General features: G+C 41.9%; 1 protein-coding gene across 1 annotated transcript in view; it reads left to right on the top strand.

Annotated features, from left to right (window-relative positions):
• CSMD3 (CUB and Sushi multiple domains 3) overlaps nt 1–18,908 on the top strand; it is a 2,043,988-nt gene that overhangs the window by 994,175 nt on the left and 1,030,905 nt on the right. The window lies entirely within an intron of this gene.

The following is an 18,908-nucleotide window of genomic DNA, read 5'->3' as shown; positions in this document are numbered from 1 at the left end:
ATCTGGGTTCAGTTCAGCCAGCGACTGTGAGCGGCTTTGATGCAGCATACCACTATGGGCTGAATATTGGGCCCATAGTGTAAGATTGCAAAACCAAATTGTATTCAACAAAATACATTTTTTAAGTATGTATAGCAAAACCAACAGGCTGCCTGAAAATGAACTTGATGGGCAGCCATGATTGTCATAATCAACAGACAGTGCGTATTGCAAGAAAGTAACAGGACAATGGAAGATGTTCCAATGAAGAAAAAAACAGCTTACAATTGGGCTCCTTTTATAAAACTGCACTAGCAATTCCAATATGTCAAATGTTGACGAAGTACAATCAATTTCTATGGGCTTCGTCGCATTTGCTGTGCCAGAACTGCAAGTGCAGTTTTGTGAAAGGAACCGTTTATTTAAGTAGGGAATTCAAATGTCACTATAGATAGGGTGTATGTGTCTTCAGTTTGTATACTTACATATTTTAAAATGTAATAAATCAATAAAACTGAGAAAAAATGGGCTGGGTATAAATTGTGGGGAAAAAATGTAAAAAAACTTTATAAATTTTTATGCCATTTTGAATTAGCACATCTGTTGGCAAGGTTTGAAATTTTTGAAGCGTTAGACACCTTTGTTGCATTCATTATCTTTTTATATTGCATTCATTATATTTTTAAGCCATTTACTTAGATAAATAGCATAAGCTGAAATCTGCTCTCTTTTTTCCAAATAAAAGTATGTAGTGGTTGCCTCCCTAATTAAAGTGAGGGTGAAGAGAAGACAGTTTAGGCAAAAATGGCAGCACCATGTTAGATAGTGTGTGGTATGGTAATATTGAGGTTTTAGGCGAAAAGTGCAGAACTTGTGACATACGTCACAATAGCAGTGCTGTACGTGTATGTGTCTCATACAATCGATGTATCTCCACATCCCCCCCCCCCCCCCATCACCATCAAAGACGCCTTAAAAGTATAAAATATGTATAGGAGATAAAAATACAACCATGGTACATGTAGAACTCTAGAATGGTCCCAAAAGGTGCAAAATATGCAGAAAGTGGTCCATATAAGCAAACAAATGCATTCCTGGCTCATACATGTGTAGTGAAAGTTGTTCATGAGGCTCACAGACCGTTGAAACTGGCCATGTAGCACCTGCAGGGAAAAACATCTATCTGGGTTCCAGCAGTGACAATAAACATGCAGCACTAGACGTAAAGTGGCAATAAACATGCAGCACTAGATGTACAGTGGCAATAAGCATGCAGTGTTATCTCTACAGTGTGCTCCATGTTGGCTCCAGTTGCAGTGGTAAATGTCAAGATCCATTTAGCATATAGATGGTCTGTCCCAGCAATGCCCAGGGTAGCCATGTCCACATGGTCCAGCTCCCACAATATATACAATGCCCACTATCTGGACCTGACAAATGCTTGTGCAAGATGGAGTACAAGAGGGAGCACAATTTCTTAGAGAAGGAAAGTGACCTCCTGGCACTCCTTAAGCTCCAAAATTAGGCACACCTCTTTTGGGGGAGCATTCTGTGGGTCCCTCAATCATCAGCAAGAAGGGTCTGGGAGAAGATCCGGGAAAACTGGCAAGGTAAGGACCTACACAACCCACATGCCCTCACACTTAACACACCTTTGTGAGATCATGGCAAGCCACACAGTTATCAAGCTGTTAACTGCACATATACCCAGCTGCAGACATCTGAGATCATAGTTACAATGGCAAGGTGGACAGTACAAAATTACACTGCACACATGCTGCATACCACATCTCCCATATGCACTAAGACAACCATAGACACCACAATGCTACTCACACCTAATGGCTGCATCTAACTAGATCGGCCCTGGCAGGTCTGCCCACAATGTACAGGCCACCAACTCACACTCACATCATCCCTCACATCCAAACAACTAAAGATGACAGTCCCTCTGGGCAATGTCTGACATGACCCAAACAGCAAGAAAAAACCCCTATGTGCCACCCTTAGTGTGTCAGTTTATAAGTAGCATGCCCCTGGACCAGGGAGCATCATCCCATAATGCACAAGGCCTGGGCCAAATGGTATCTAAAAAAACACACAGAACTGGTGGATTCCCCAGCATCTCCTCTGAGATCCTGAAACATGCTTGGGAAGGTGTTGCACAGACATCAACAGTGACACTGGAATAAAGCCTGTACTATCCCCTCATTTCACCATCACCAGGGACATTGAAGTGCTGAAGAACTGCTATAGGGCAATCTGGAAGACCGAACCCTTCTTGCTGGTATGTATACAGCATCGGCTGGAACTCTGGAGAGGAATGACCCTTCCAAACATACATCCACACTGCCTCCCTCTGCTCAGTCAAAACACTAGCCCTCTCCCCATGCTTCCAGTTATGACATGGTGGAAAGTCATGCTTTCACCTCTTCTTGGCTGCACTTGGGTCACAATTCACACCATTCAAAGATCAAATCATGTATATTACTACATTGTGAATGAATTGCTACACATGGAATGATGTCACCTTCACTCAGTGGTCATGTACTACTAAATAGGTGGTAATGTTCCTCATGTATCATACATATGATACCAAGCCAGCACACCTGTGCAATCCACTCTAGTTGGCAGTGCTATAAGGCTAATGGCCATGATCTGTACTGAGTAGGATTTGTGCATGTAGGAAGGCATATGTTTTGGTGGAACGTGAAGAAGAGATGAATTGTTCACATGAGGCTCATTTGGGACACACCATCTTCAGCATTAGGAAACACATTGCAAATACCAAAGGTGCAAGGCTGGTCTTCTCCCTCCCCCAGACCTGTGACATCAGCCAACAATTTGCAGACGCCTATAGCAGACAAAACTGATGTGGCTGATGATGTATCATCCCCTCAAAGAGAACAAGTGGATCACACCTCCAATCAGAGACTATCTTGGTGGATCCCAACCAACCATGATGATCTATGTAGGCAGCATTGACTGATAGCAAAGGTTTGACTGAAGGTCCTGGGAAGACACAGAACATACCTCAATGGGTGGTGGAAAGGACTGGGTTGACATACAGGAAAGTAGAAGGTCATCAGAACCAGGGTTTCTGAAAATAACCAGAGCTACTTCCTCCTACAGCAAAGATGAATATGGTGGAGAACAAGGTGGAGAAAGAGGAGGAGGATAGCTCTTCCACATCTGATGAGGAAGAGCAAAATGAAGCATCAGGAAATCAGGGAACAGTAGCAAGGCCAGGAAAGGGTTGCAGAGAACCCAAATGAACATCCTGGTGTTGTCCACCTCTAGAGCCAGTGCCTGTGGATGATGAGGACTTAGGAGGAGGAGAGTAGAGAGGAGGAGGGTGGCATGGGCCCAATACCAGCCCTAGAGACCATGTCCACAATGCCAGGGAAGCAAAGGAGCCTGGAGGATAACAGCTGCAAAGGACAGAAAACAGATGTGCTAGGTCAGGCTTGCCCCTTCAGCCGATTGCCCTCCCCACCAAAAAGCCAGTGGCCTGCTATACGAATGCCCATGATGATGAATATGAGGTTGTAGAGTCACAGTGGCTGTGTAAAGTCTGACAGCAGTTTGATTCCCTCCAAGAGGACCTACTGCTGGCCTTTATGCACAAGTACTACATCCTGGGCCTCTCATAGTCACCACCATGGAAGGGATGTGGACCAAGGAAGTTTGAAGTACATATCTCCAGCCTCCTTTCCCAGCCCCCATATCCACAACCTTAATGATACCATAACAGCTGGCTGTCTGCTCTCCAAGCCGCCCTCCCCCAAGAATGCATCTAGTATGCAGCCATCAATTATCAATGTACATGTTTAGAGGCCCTAACTCTAATGTATTGGAGGCAAGTAAATGCAAAATGTGGACTCCACTATGTTATATATGACATAGATCATTTTTATTTGGTAAACAGCAGTGATCTGAATTTTGTTTTGCTTCAGAATAGCAACAATAAAAGTTCCATTCTAATAACAGGACACCTGTATTCCATACCATGGTACCCCATGTGAGCCCCTCTATCCATCCCTAAATATACCTGGTATTAAGCCCCCTCCCCCTCAATTATACATATTCCAACATGCATTGATACCCCCCCGCCCAATAGATTAAAACTATTTACATGTGTTAAAAGCTTCCCCTATATGCATATTCCCACATACATTCAGAACCCCCCCCCCCCCCCAACAGATTCAAAATATTTACAGGGTGTTAAAAACAAGTCCACCTGCATTGTTAAAACCACATGTTTAAATAGATAAAACTATTTCCCTTAAAATGCACGCAGTATTATAGAATTCAAGGGACCTGCACCCAACTTGTAAACTGAGATTTATACTTGGCCCAAAGTTGTGCGTGAATCCCAGCGCTATGTGTTATTTTATAAAGGGCACTAATGCTGGAATGTCCATTATACAATATCATTCAGTGACAAATTTTTTGGTGCCGAATATTGAGCGCCATTTATAGAATTTTCCCCTTAGCACAGAAGCATTTAATGTCTCCTCAAGAGATGGCATTAATTTCATCTGCATTAATTTAGAATGATTCTAATGCAAAAAAATCAAACTTTTTAGTATGGTAATACCAGAAGACATAGAGGGGCATAATCGAACGGGGACAACCATCTCTAAGGGTGCCCATCTCTAAGGACGTCCTGGCGAAGGAGTGGGGAAACCCGTATTATCGAAACAAGATGGGCATCCATCTTTTGTTTCAATAATACGGTCAGGGACGCCCAAATCTCAACATTTAGGTCGACCTTAGAGATGGTCGACCTAAATGTTGAGATGGTCTACCTTAGAGATGGTCATCCGCAGTTTTCGGACATAATGGAAACCGAGGACGCCCATCTCAAAAATGACCAAATCCAAGTCCTTTGGTTGTGGAAGAAGCCAGAATTCGTAGTACACTGGTCCCCCTGACATGCCAGGACACCAACCGGGCACCTTAGGGGGCACTGCAGCGGACTTCACAAATTACTCCCAGGTGCATAGCTCCCTTACCTTGGGTGCTGAGCCCCCGAAAACCCACTCCCCACAACTGTACACCACTACCATAGCCCTAAGGGGTAAAGGGGGCACCTACATGTGGGGACAGTGGGTTTCGGGTGGGTTTTGGAGGGCTCACATTTACCACCACAAGTGTAACAGGTAGGGGGGGATGGGCCTGAGTCCGCCTTGCTGAAGTGAACTGCACCCACTAAAACTGCTCCAGGGACCTGCATACTGCTGTAATGGACCTGCCATTTGAGGCTGGCATAAAGGCTGGCAAAAAAAATTAAGGTTTTTTTTAGGGTGGGAGAAGGTTGGTGACCACTGGGGGAGTAAGGGGAGGTCATCCCCTATTCCCTCCGGTGGCCATCTAGTCAATTTGGGCACCTTTTCGCGGCTTGGTCGCAAGAAAAAATGGACCAAATAAAGTCAGCAAAGTGCTCGTCAGGGACGCCCTTCTTTTTTGCATTATTGGCCGAGGACGTCCATCTCCTAATCACACCCCAGTCCCGCCTTCACTACGGTGCCAACCTGCCCCCATAAACTTTGGTCATCCCCGCGATGGGAAGCAGTTGAGGACACTGAAAATCGGCTTTTGATTATGCTGATTTGGCCGACCCTGAGAGAAGGATGCCCATCTCCCGATTTGTGTCTGACGATGGGCGCCCTTCTCTTTCGAAAATAAGCCTGATGCTGAACACTCTCCCGACAGTTACTGTGCAGTGTTTGCATTTGCCATGCATTAATTTTAGCCGTCAGTGCTTGGTAAGTGCAAAAACTTCTTTCAGTTTAGTAAAGAGGTCCCTTAGTGTGTGTTTAGTGCAAAATAAGCATTAAATTAGTGAAGTAACCATTAGTGTAGCCATATGTTAACAGTTTTATGTGTTAATGCTTTTCAGTAAAATGTCCTCTTTCTAGTATATTAGTTTAATAATTTGTGCATTTATTTTCTACCTACTAATGTATATTTTTGTGACTGTTATTTACTATCTCTATACAAGAGGAAAAAGAAAGATGACATCAGACAGCAAACTTCAGTATCTGGCTCACAACCTGGTATATACAAGATTTGGTTGATATTCAGCAGGACTTATCCGGGCAGGAAAGACCCCTACCCAGATAAGTCCTGCTTTTGGAGGACTTTTTGTTTATTGCTTCACAATGGCATCTCCAGCGTTTTGCACACTGTGTACTGAGTTCACAATAATGCTAAGTCCAGTTTTCTTTATGTACCAGAGATACTGCTTTTCAGCTTGAAGCGAGGCTTAGAGTTATATTTGTGATCCCTGAGGCAGGTGCCTTTGCCCACCAAAACACAGCCCATATTGGCTCTGATCTCACTGGTGCTTTTAAAAGATTTGAAGACCTCATCCCTATGGCTGTTTCATACTCTACTCCTTTTTAAATTTATCTGTATAATACCACTCAGTATCTAGTCAGAATTTTTAGGCAGTGTCTGGGTAGTGCAGGCATGGCCCAAGAGCAGAGCTAAGGCAAGAGTCAGAAGCTACTTGGTTAGCAGCAACATTCAGTCTACTATTCAGTTAAAGATAGGACAGAAAAAAAGGTTGTTCTAATTTTATCTTGTATGTTTATATTTATTCTACCTTTCTGTAAATACAGTCAAAGCGGTTTACATATACTATTTTTGCAAGTACTTTTCTGGCTCTAATGGGCTCACAGTTTAAGGTTATTTCTACTGGGCCAATGGAAGATTAAGTGACTTGCCCAAGATCACAAGGAGCTTGTGAAGAAACAGTGTGTTTTAATCCTGTAAAATGTATTGGATATTTTCCTGTCTTAAATATGTCTGAAGTGTATTTCTCCTGTTTGGCCAGCAGATGGTACATGTTTATGCTTAAAGCTGTTACAGAGGACTGACTTCTCTTTCTTTTATTTGGCACACAGATATTAGGAAGTGGCAAGTGCCTCTATTAATATAACCATTTTTTATTTGAAACTTGAGTGTTCTGGGCACTGATTGGCCTGGAGTTTTGAAATTACCCATCAGTGGCTGGCTGTTGCTTCAGTCTTAGCCTGGAAGAAGAGGGACACAGATCTCTTTGCTAAGGCTCTGTGAACAAATTATATGCCCTGACCTTCCCAGGTACTGTTTAGATAGTATATAGATATAGTTTTTAATGTTTAGACAGTATATAGATGTTTAGTTAGTTTTTTAATTGATCCATTTTTCAATTACTTGTTACTGTTTGCCATTTGCACATTTTTGTCCACTGTTCAATATTTTTTGAGAATAAACACAGTTGTTTGTTCTGCCTGTCTGGACTGGCAGCCAACAGACACTGGAGATGCCTGACCTAACCCCAGGCAGGTGGCTAGGCATTTTGTCACACAATTGCGGTGAGAATGGAACCTAGTTCCTCAGGATCTCAACCCACTGCATTAACCAATTGGCTGCAGAGAGATTTGAACCCAGTTCCTCAGGCTCTCAACCCAATGCACTAACCACTGGTCTGAATATTGCTGGTAATTGGATAAGTGCCTGCAGCCACGTTATACCAGGCTGAGCACTGAATATCTGATATAGAAAGCTTCAGTAGCCAGCTTTAAAAAAAAATGCCGACCACAGTAGACTAAACATTGACCTGGAAGATTATAAAATATGTGGCTGATGCAATGCATGGAAAATAAAAAACTATATTGCACTGATGGTGTAGATCTGTGGTAATAAGAGTTCTAAGTATGCCCCCTCCCCTGAAAACGCCCATGGTTAATGGGTGGGAGGAAGGATTTTCAGGGAGGTCACTAGATTGTGAGCGAGCTTCAATTCACAGCTAAGGGAGAAAATCAAGATAAAGCCCAGCCCTAGGGGGCTGGACTCAAGAAACAATAACCCTCACTGAGACCTGTAGCACTAAGGAGGAAGTCCTGGGTACCAAGGCAGGAGAAATGTGCAAGTGTAGAATTTGGAATCCTCTGCACCAGGCAGAAGATACCTGCTGCAGTGTTCCTAATGAGGAAGCAAAGTAGGAGTACCTGAGATAAAAAACAAATAAACCCATGTAGGAGAAGTTGGAGCAGGTATGCCTGAGTTTTGGCAGGACTTGCATTGTAATGGTAAATGGATCTTGTTCCAGGATGGGACAGGGGACTTCAGAAATCGTATTAGTAAAATACAGATTGCAAGAGATTAGTGTGGCTCACCCACATGCTATTCTCTCTGCTGTAAACCAAAGATGTAATGTGTTGAGTCTGAAAGGCTGACAGAGACCTAGAGTGACTAGTTATCCCATGCTAGTTCCCTGACAATAGATTAGAGGAGCTTGAAATAAAACTGAAGAGACTTAAAACAGTTGAGTGTGTGAGGACTACCATAGAGTGAGAATTTGATCATAAGGAAAATGCCAAGTACAGAGGAGATTTTGTGATAGAACTGAACTGTGATTTATGTGCTCTGAGCATGTTGGAGAACTTGTTTGAGCTGTGCTGATCACCCTGAAAGACCCTGAACTGTACAGACCAAGTTATCGATTGCTTTTCAAGTTACTGGAAGTAAAACATGTTGAAGTTCATTGCAACTGAGACTGCTGGCTGGTTATTGAATGAATGCCCAGAGAAAAAGTACCCTCGGCCTATTGGAGTAACTCCGGCCCTGGCCTACACCCAGCTCGTGTGACCCCTGCCAGTGATAGTTCTGTGTGTAATGGCAGAGAAGAGAAATATCTGTTTGTGTGACACCGGCTCCTAGGAAAGGAGTGAAGCAACCCTGGGGTAAGGAACGGAGCCAGAGGGGTGTGTCTGGGGTTACATAAATAATAAAATCAAGCAGTATGTTTCCAGGTGTTTAAACTAGTCAGTTACAGTTGCACATAGAAGTGCATGAGCCTGGGGATGTAATCACCAGCTAAAGTATGATGACAGCGGGGAATATAGCCAAAGAAACTACCTCAGGAATTCACTCATATGCAGCAAGGTAGAGGAAATAACTAGACATAAGGCTATGCAGAACACAAGCCAGAGCACACAGAATAGTTGAGAAGTATTGAGAACAAATGCTTGCAGTCTTAAAAACAAATTTCAGAACTGAAAACCTTAATTTTGGAGTAGGAGTCAGATTTTGTTGCTGTTATAGAGAGTTGGTTCAGTAAGTTCAGACTGTCTTAGAAGAAGATGTTGAAACTTATATCCATATGAGTATTCTCTATGGACTTCTGTCTCAGATAGAGAAACAGTGAGCTAGTCATAGATATTCAAAAGTCTAGTATTGAGTGTGTGTGTGTGGGGGGGGGGGGGTGGTGCTGGAGCGGTATTACCAACTACTAAACAGAAACGCTTTATAACAAAATGATCAAATAATTCAAGGCAAAATAGTGTAAATAGGATGACCTCAGTGTCTAAATAGTTGCACTCTTTTGGTAAAAGGGATTTAACTGAGCAATACCCTTATTGAAATTACTGCCATGCAGAGGACACTGATTACTTGCTTAACACCATCATCAGTCTACCCAGTGCAGTGTGCATGTACTTAAATTGTGAAGGTGAATAAAAGTCATTATGCTTAGGTTGAAGACAGTTTCATAGATTGATTTCACAATAATGATGTCCTTAAAAAAAAACCCTGTACAGTTAAACACAATTCAAATAATCAAAAAATAAACTAATTTTAGCCAGCCATAAGACATTCAGAAAGCTGTGCACTGAATGCTGCTTTCAGTTCTAAATGCAAGCGGACAGCCTTCTGAATGCCTCATGACTGACTGAGATAAGTTTATGTTTGTTTATTTCAATTGTGTTTAAATGTGCAGTGATTTCATTAAGGGTGTTGCTCAGTTAAGTCACTTTTACCAAAGAGTGACTATTTGAACACTGAGGTCATCCCATTTATTCAGTGAATTATTTAATTATTTTATAATATTGCACTAACAAAATGATAAGATGTCCATAGGAATATAATGGGCATCTTATCATTTAGTGCACCTTAATAAAAGGACCCTTTTGTTTGATAGTTGATATATTGTTCATCCTTTGATTATTGGGTTCCTTGTGGTTGGAGTGGTACTACCAGGCATTAACCTACCAGATGTGGACTGCAATATCCCATATTCAGAATTGGAAATAAGTAGGGAGATTATGGTTGTATTTCAAGGAGCTCAACTCAGGTAAATGGTGATGGAACCTACGAGGGACGAGGTAATGCTGGATCTAATATTCACAAATGGAGACAAGCACTTGATGTCTGATTGTGACAGCATTGAAAAAAAACATACAAAAGAATATCAGGCAAATACAAGTGCAAAAAAAAATAAGGTTAAAAATGTAAAATGTGGTGAGAAGACTTTTTTCAGGTACTCTATGTCCTGGGAAGGAGGAACACCAGAGGTAGAATTCTAAAACTGAAAAAAATTCTGAAGAATGGTGAGGAAAAAGCAGGAATGCTAAATAATTATGTTTGATAAAGAAAGCCATGGAGAGAGGTAACAGATATCTAGAAAACGTACACTTCAAAATGGAGTAGATAGAGCACCATTCACAGAAGAGAATGTTTATGAAAACATGCAGGGCTGAAAGTAGACAAAGCCATGGGACAGGATGGAATACATCACAGGTTACTAAGGGAGAATGAAGAAAGGAAGAACAGGAGTCACATTTACATGAAAGATCATTGTTGGATTTCTACACCAAAATAAAGTGGGTAAGGGATCCAAATGAACCAATTCAACCAATCACAAAATACCCCTTGTAAGAAAAGGAGAAAACCTAGGTGTCCCACACTCACACTGTCAAGTAGTTTAGGAATCGGAAGGAAAAAGCCTCAGAGAGCTGCGGATCGCAAGGTCTTATGGAGCTGAAAGGATCGTGGCAGATGAAAGCCATAAGTACATAAGTAATGCCACACTAGGAAAAGACCAAGGGTCCATCGAGCCCAGCATCCTGTCCACTACAGCAGCCAATCCAGGCCAAGGGCACCTGGCAAGCTTCCCAAATGTACAAACATTCTATACATGTTATTCCCGGAATTGTGGATTTTTCCCAAGTCCATTTAGTAGCGGTTTATGGACTTGTCCTTTAGGAAACCATCTAACCCCCTTTTAAACTCTGCCAAGCTAACCGCCTTCACCACATTCTCCGGCAACAAATTCCAGAGTTTAATTACGCATTGGGTGAAGAAAACCTTTCTCTGATTTGTTTTAAATTTACTACACTGTAGTTTCATCACATGCCCCCTAGTCCTAGTATTTTTGAAAAGCGTGAACAGATGCTTCACATCCACCTGTTCCACCCCACTCATTATTTTATATACCTCTATCATGTCTCCCCTCAGCCGTCTCTTCTCCAAGCTGAAAAGCCCTAGCCTCCTTAGTCTTTCTTCATAGGGAAGTCGTCCCATCCCCCATATCATTTTAGTCGCCCTTTGCTGCACCTTTTCCAATTCCACTATACCTTTCTTGAGATGCGGCGACCAGAATTGAACACAATACTCAAGGTGTGGTCACACCATGGAGCGATATAACGGCATTATAACATCCTCACACCTGTTTTCCATACCTTTCCTAATAATACCCAACATTCTATTCGCTTTCCGAGCCGCAGCAATTCATCATTGGCTGAAAAAAACTTCTGTAGACAGATATACAAAGCAAGTCACATTACCAACTTCCATATGTGCATCAACATCATGTAATTTCAAACTAACAAAGTTTTATGAAGAAGGTACTTAGCTTTCAATAAACTCCAAAGCACTTCTTCTGACAGCTCAAGTGGCTGTCTTCTGTAGTCACCCACAGACCCACAGGCTTTTTCCTTCCTATTCCTAAACTATTTGACACTGTGGGTGTGGGAGACCTAAGTTTTCTCCTTTTTTCACAAGGGGTCTTTTGTCATTGCTGGAGTTCACCATTTGAAGGAAAGGTAACCAACAAGAAGAAAAACATAGGAAGAGGGGAAAAACAGCTAGTGACTGAGATTTTTAACAAGTGCACACACAGAAGAAAGATACAGAAAGGTGAGGATGCCACAGATAAAGAAACAGCAAAGGAAGAGTTAGGGAAGAAAGAGAGATAAAAGAAGAAACATACCTGATACAGAATCCTATAGATATGGGGATAATCCTGAGTTGGGGCGCAAAATGAAAGGGGAAAAATAAAAAGACCTAAAATATCAAGTTCTTACTTAAGCAGGTTTAACTGAACCAGTTGGGTGTGAAAATTCAATTTTAACTATGGAATGTACTTATCTGACAAAATTCATGTAATATTATGGCATTTTTGTTGTTGAGGTGTAGTAGCACTGGAGGAGAAAACATGAAAAATACTAATGTTATGATAATATTTTTGTTGTACTGGAGAAACTAATAACATCCTAAACATTTCTTATTTAATACCTGGAAATAACATTGATTTGTGTTGTTAAATTTCCTGATTGATATGGAAATTAATTAGAGAAACCAAACTGTTGACTTGAGAATATCTTCTTTAAAGTGCAATACCTCATTTTACCATTAGGATTTTTTTAATTGTTTGAAGACTTTATTATACATTGAAAAATCATAAACTATAGAAGCACCAGGACATAGCCAAAACATTCACACATGTAAGTGCTAGTATTCTATAATTTTAGCATGTAAATGGCACATTTAAGCAGTGGTGTATCCATTCAAGGTGTGTATGTTGCGTACGCACTCCATTTCAGTCCCTCCCTTCTCCCTCCCACTGCATCTCTCCCTTCCCTTTCCAGCCCCACAAAGCTCTCAAAATTCCCTCCCTCCCCCTGCCCCCGTGCCTTAAAATTACCTTCAGTCTTTGCCCAGGCAGCAGCAGCAGCAGCAGCACTCATAGACTGTCTGAAGCCTGCACCAGAGTTTTCTCTCTGAACCGTCCTGCTCTGCCGCATCTTCCTTTTTTCTGAAGGGCAGGATGGTTCAGAGAGAAAGCCCTGGTGCATCCTGCTGGCAGCCTATGAGTGCCACTGCTGTTGCCCGAGCAAAGACTGAAAGTGATTTTAAGGTACGTGGGGGGGGGGGGGGGGGGATGGCTGGAGGAAGATGTGGTGTGAGACGCATCCCTGTTCAAAATCCCTGGCTATTGTACTGCATTTAGGTGCTAAAGTTATAAAATGAAGGGGATAGTCTTTAGCTCACCTAATAATTAATGCTCATATGCCTGAACCTATCAGGCTCCAAACAGGAAGAAAGCAAGGTTGTCACCTTTTCCCATTACTTTTCAACATTTCTATTAAGCTATTAATATTGGCAAGTAAATCAAACCTAACAATCCAGGGTATTAGGCATACGGAGACTGAAACTAAAGAGCAACATATGCAAATATATACTAATTTCCAAATTTCCAAATGTATTTAAAATTTGATATACCAACCATATGGATGACCTGCTAAGCGGTTTATAGTTCAATATAAACTGAAGCATGAAAGGAATACAATAATTAATAGAATAGGAGAACACAAAAGAATGAAAGATACAAGTAAAAAAAAAAGGAAACCAAAACTAAAACGCATAAACAAACATATAAACATGTATATCTGGTGCTGATGAATTTGGCTCCAACCAAAAGGCCTACAAACAATTGGCAGACAGCAAAAGGGAGGAGGAGGGAAAAAAAAAGATAAACTAAGTTCCAAAGCATCCTGGAACAAAAAGATTTGAGTTGTTTTTTGCATGTGTACAGTGACTCCTCCAACCACAAATACAAAGACATTGCATTCCAGTGGAGCAGTCCATCCATGCAAACATCTTTGTGCAAACTGTTTCAAGGCTAAAGACCCGAAATGATGGAACTATTAATTGATTTTGTGAAGTCGATCTGAGTGATTGCACATGTATATAAGGGAATTAAAGTCTTGATAGATAAATTGGAATGCCCATAGGTTGAACCTTATGAATTTTGAATCAAATCCCATGAGTAACGGGAAGCCAGTGCGATCATATTGCTCGGAATTAGTCAGCAATTTTTGAACTATTTGTAACCATTTTATCTCTGTTATTTGCATACCATTAAACATAGTAACATAGTAAACATAGTAGATGACGGCAGAAAAAGACCTGCACGGTCTATCCAGTCTGCCCAAGAAGATAAATTCATATGTGCTACTTTTTTATTTGTACTGTCCTCTTCAGTGCATAGACCGTATAAGTCTGGCCAGCCCTATCCCCGCCTCCCAACCACCAGCTCTGGCACAGACCATATAAGTCTGCCCAGCACTATCCCTGCTTCCCACCACCATCTCTGGCACAGACCGTATAAGTCTGCCCAGCACTATCCCTGCATCCCACCACTGGCTCTGGCACAGACCGTATAAGTCTGCCCAGCACTAGTCCCGCCTCCCAACCACCAGCCCTAGCACAGACCGTATAAGTCTGCCCAGCACTAGCCCCGCCTGCCAACCACCAATTCTGCCACCCATTCTAGGCTAAGCTCCTGAGGATCCCTTCCTTCTGCACAGGATTCCTTTATGTTTATCCCACGCATGTTTGAATTCCGTTACTGTTTTCATCTCCACCACCTCCCGCGGGAGGGCATTCCAAGCATCCACCACCCTCTCCGTGAAAAAATACTTCCTGACATTCTTCTTGAGTCTGCCCCCCTTCAATCTCATTTCATGCCCTCTCATTCTACCGCCTTCCCATCTCTGGAAAAGGTTTGTTTGCGGATTAATACCTTTCAAATATTTGAATGTCTGTATCATATCACCCCTGTTTCTCCTTTCATCCAAGGTAAACATGTTCAGGTCCGCAAGTCTGTCCTCATACGTCTTGTAACCCAAATCCCATACCATCCTCATAGCTTTTCTTTGCACCGCTTCAATTCTTTTTACATCCTTAGCAAGATACGGCCTCCAAAACTGAACACAATACTCCAGGTGGGGCCTCACCAACGACTTGTACAGGGGCATCAACACCTCTTTTCTTCTGCTGGTCACACCTCTTTCTATACAGCCTAGTAACCTTCTAGCTACGGCCACCGCCTTGTCACACTGTTTCATCGCCTTCAGATCCTCAGATACTATCACCCCAAGATCCCTCTCCCCATCCGTACCTAGCAGACTCTCACCGCCTAACACATACGCCTCTCTTGGATTTCTACTCCCTAAGTGCATCACTTTGCATTTCTTTGCATTGAATTTTAATTGCCAAACCTTAGACCACTCGTCTAGCTTTTTCAGATCCTTTTTCATGTTTTCCACTCCCTCCGGGGTGTCCACTGTGTTACAAATCTTAGTATCATCCGCAAATAGGCAAACTTTACCTTCTAACCCTTCGGCAATGTCACTCACAAATATATTGAACAGAATCGGCCCCAGCACCGATCCCTGAGGCACTCCACTACTCACCTTTCCCTCCTCCGAGTGAACTCCATTTACCACCACCCTCTGGCGCCTGTCCATCAACCAGTTCCTAATCCAGTTCACCACTTTGGGTCCTATCTTCAGCCCATGCAGTTTATTTAAGAGCCTCCTGTGGGGAACCATGTCAAAAGTCTTGCTGAAATCTAAGTAGATTACGTCTATACCACGTCCACGGTTCAATTCTCCGGTCACCCAATCAAAGAATTCAATGAGATTCGTTTGGCACGATTTCCCTTTGGTAAAACCATGTTGTCTCGGATCTTGCAACTCATTTTCTTCCAGGAAATTCAATATCCTTTCCTTCAGCATCGCTTCCATTACTTTTCCAATAATCGAAGTGAGGCTTACCGGCCTGTAGTTTCCAGCTTCTTTCCTATCACCACTTTTGTGAAGAGGGACCACCTCCGCCGTTCTCCAATCCCTCGGAACCTCTCCCATTTCTAAGGATTTATTAAACAAATCTTTAAGAGGACCCGCCAGAACCTCTCTGAGCTCCCTCAATATCCTGGGGTGGATCCCATCCGTTCCCATGGCTTTATCCACCTTTAGTTTTTCTAGCTGTTGATACACACTCTCTTCCGTGAACAGTGCTATATCCACTCCATTCTCAAATAAACTTTTGCTAGTCCATCGTGGTCCTTCTCCTGGATTTTCTTCAGTAAAAACAGAACAAAAGTATCTATTTAGCAAATCTGCCTTTTCTTCATCATTTTCTACATAGCGGTTTGCAGTATCTTTTAGTCTCACAATTCCCTTTTTAGTCATTTTCCTTTCACTAATATACCTGAAGAAATTTTTGTCACCCCTCTTTACCTTTCTAGCCATTTGTTCTTCCGCTTGTGCTTTCGCCAGACGTACCTCTCTCTTGGCTTCTTTCAGTTTCCTCCGGTATTCCTCCCCGTGTTCCTCGTCTTGAGTTTTTTGTATTTCTGGAACGCGAACTCTTTAGCCTTTATTTTCTCAGCCACTTGCTTGGAGAATCATAGCGGTTTCCTTTTTCTCTTGCTTTTATTTACTTTCCTTACATAAAGGTTTGTGGCCCTATTTATAGCTTTTTTCAGCCTGAACCACTGTCCTTCCACTTCTCGTACGTCCTCCCAGCCCATCAGCTCCTTCCTTAGGTATTCCCCCATTTTACTAAAGTCAGCATGCTTGAAATCCAGGACTTTGAGTTTTGAGTGGCCACCCTCCTCTTCAGCCGTCATATCAAACCAAACCGTTTGATGGTCACTGCCGCCCAGGTGGACACCCACTCGGACATTAGACACGCTATCTGCATTTGTGAGCACCAGATCCAGTGTTGCTCCCTCCCTCGTGGGTTCCATGACCATTTGTCTGAGCAGAGCATTTTGGAAAGCATCCACAATCTCTCTACTTCTTTCCGATTCCGCAGATGGAAGCTTCCAATCTACATCCGGCAGATTGAAATCTCCCAGCAACAGCACCTCTCTCTTCTTTCCCAACTTTTGAATATCTGCGATCAGGTCTCTATCTAATTCTTCCAATTGTGTTGGAGGTCTGTAGACAACACCCACGTGGACAGAGGTTCTATCATCTCTTTTTAAGGTGATCCATATCGCTTCTTCCTTACCCCAGGTCCCTGTCATTTCAGTTGCTGTGATATCATTTCTCACATTTAGAGCTACTCCTCCACCTTTATGACCCTCTCTATCCTTCCTAATAGAGAGCATTATAATAATGAAGTTGACTGATTACAAGAGTATATTAGGACATGAAGGACTGGAGCAGAAAATAGGTTCCTAACAGAGTATATCAATCTTAATTTGTAACAACTCTGCTGAGCTACATTAGAGATCTGAGTGTGAAATTTTTAATTTTGGTCAAATATCACTCCTAAGATCTCAAATATCACTTCTAAGATCTTAACAGTTGGCCCAAACGTAATTCCACTACCTGCCATAAACAATGGATCTTTCAGCTCAGGGGAGCCAGTTCTTGCAAAAAGGACTCCACATGACTTTTCTGGATTCAATACCAAGTTACATATGTGTACTAAGCCAATTTGGAAGCCTGTCCAATTTAGAAGTAAGATTCTGAATATTCACAAACTAGTATTATCAATAGGATGTAATAGCTGAATATCATCTACATATACATACAGGGTAAAACCCAAAGATTGGGCCAGCAAAGTAAATGGGTCATAAAGATATTGAATAGAATGGGGGCAAGCAATGAACCCTGGGGCACTCCACATAAGATTGAGATTGAGAATTGCACCATTGCACTATATTAGTTCATTCAGAAAGGTAAGAAACAAACAAACCAGGCATAGACTGTATCAGAAATTCCTATTTCCCACAAGCAAATAAGAAGTAAGTCATGGTGAATAATGTCAAAGGCCACCAACAGATCAACTGAGATAAGCACAGCTAACATGTTCTGAGCTAAGTGTTGATGAATAAAGTTTGTAAGCCCTATAAGTACTGTTTCAATACTATGACATTTTCTGAACTTGGTCTGATAAGGATGTAAAATGTCAGTTCGTTGAAGAAAACCTTATTTATTTTATCTATTTATTTATTTATTTATTGCATTTGTATTCCACATTTTCCCACCTATTTGCAGGCTCAATGTGGCTTACATTACATCATGGGTAGTGGAAATATAATAGAAAATAGACATTTAGTGTTACAGAAAAGTTTTGGCAACATGATAATGATAAGACATGATAGTAGTATAAAAAGCAAATATTATAAGCCATTTCTAACTATGTGTGGAGGAGTTATGTATATTCACCTTGATTGATCTTTGTGGTAAGCCTTGTTAAAGAGATGGGTCTTCAGTAGTTTGCAGAAGTTCGTTAGTTTGTAGATCATTTTTAAGTTGCGCAGCAGTGCGTTCCATAACTGTGTGCTTAAGTAGGTGAAGTTTGACGCGTGCATTAATTTGTATTTTAGACCTTTGCAGTTAGGGAAGTGCAGATCAAGGAAAGTGCGGGATGATCTTTTGGCATTCCTGGGTGGTAAGTCTATCAGGTTTGACATATAGGCCGGTGAATCTCCATGAATGATTTTGTGAACTAGGGAGCACATTTTGAACGTGATGCGTTCTTTGAGTGGGAGCCAGTGTAGTTTTTCTCGTAGGGGCTTAGCACTTTCATATTTTGTTTTGCCGAATATGAGTCTGGCTGCAGTGTTTTGGGCTGTTTGAAGTTTCTTGATTATTTGCTCTTTACAGTCGATGTAGAGTGCGATGCAGTAATCTAGATGACTGAGCACCATTGATTGTACCAGGTTACGGAAAACATTCCTTGGGAAGAAAGGTCTTACTCTTTTTAATTTCCACATTGAATAGAACATCTTCTTGGTTGTGTTTTTCGCGTGGCTTTCGAGTGTTAAGTGTCGATCCATGGTAACTCCAAGAATTTTTAGGGTGTCCAAAATAGGAAGGTTGAAATTTGGTGTGTTAATGGCTATGAATTTGTTCTTGTTATGTTGAGAGGTGAGTATTAGGCATTGGGTTTTTTTCTGCATTAAGTTTCAGTCGAAAAGCATCTGCCCATGAATGCATGATATGGAGACTTTGGTTGATGTCGTTGGAAATTTCCTTTAGATCTTGTTTAAATGGGATGCAGATCATTAC

The sequence above is a fragment of the Microcaecilia unicolor genome, chromosome 1 (assembly GCF_901765095.1).
Source record: "Microcaecilia unicolor chromosome 1, aMicUni1.1, whole genome shotgun sequence".
NCBI lineage: Eukaryota > Metazoa > Chordata > Amphibia > Gymnophiona > Siphonopidae > Microcaecilia > Microcaecilia unicolor.
Note: the sequence above shows the minus strand (reverse complement) of the source record. Positions and strands in the feature narration are given on the sequence as shown.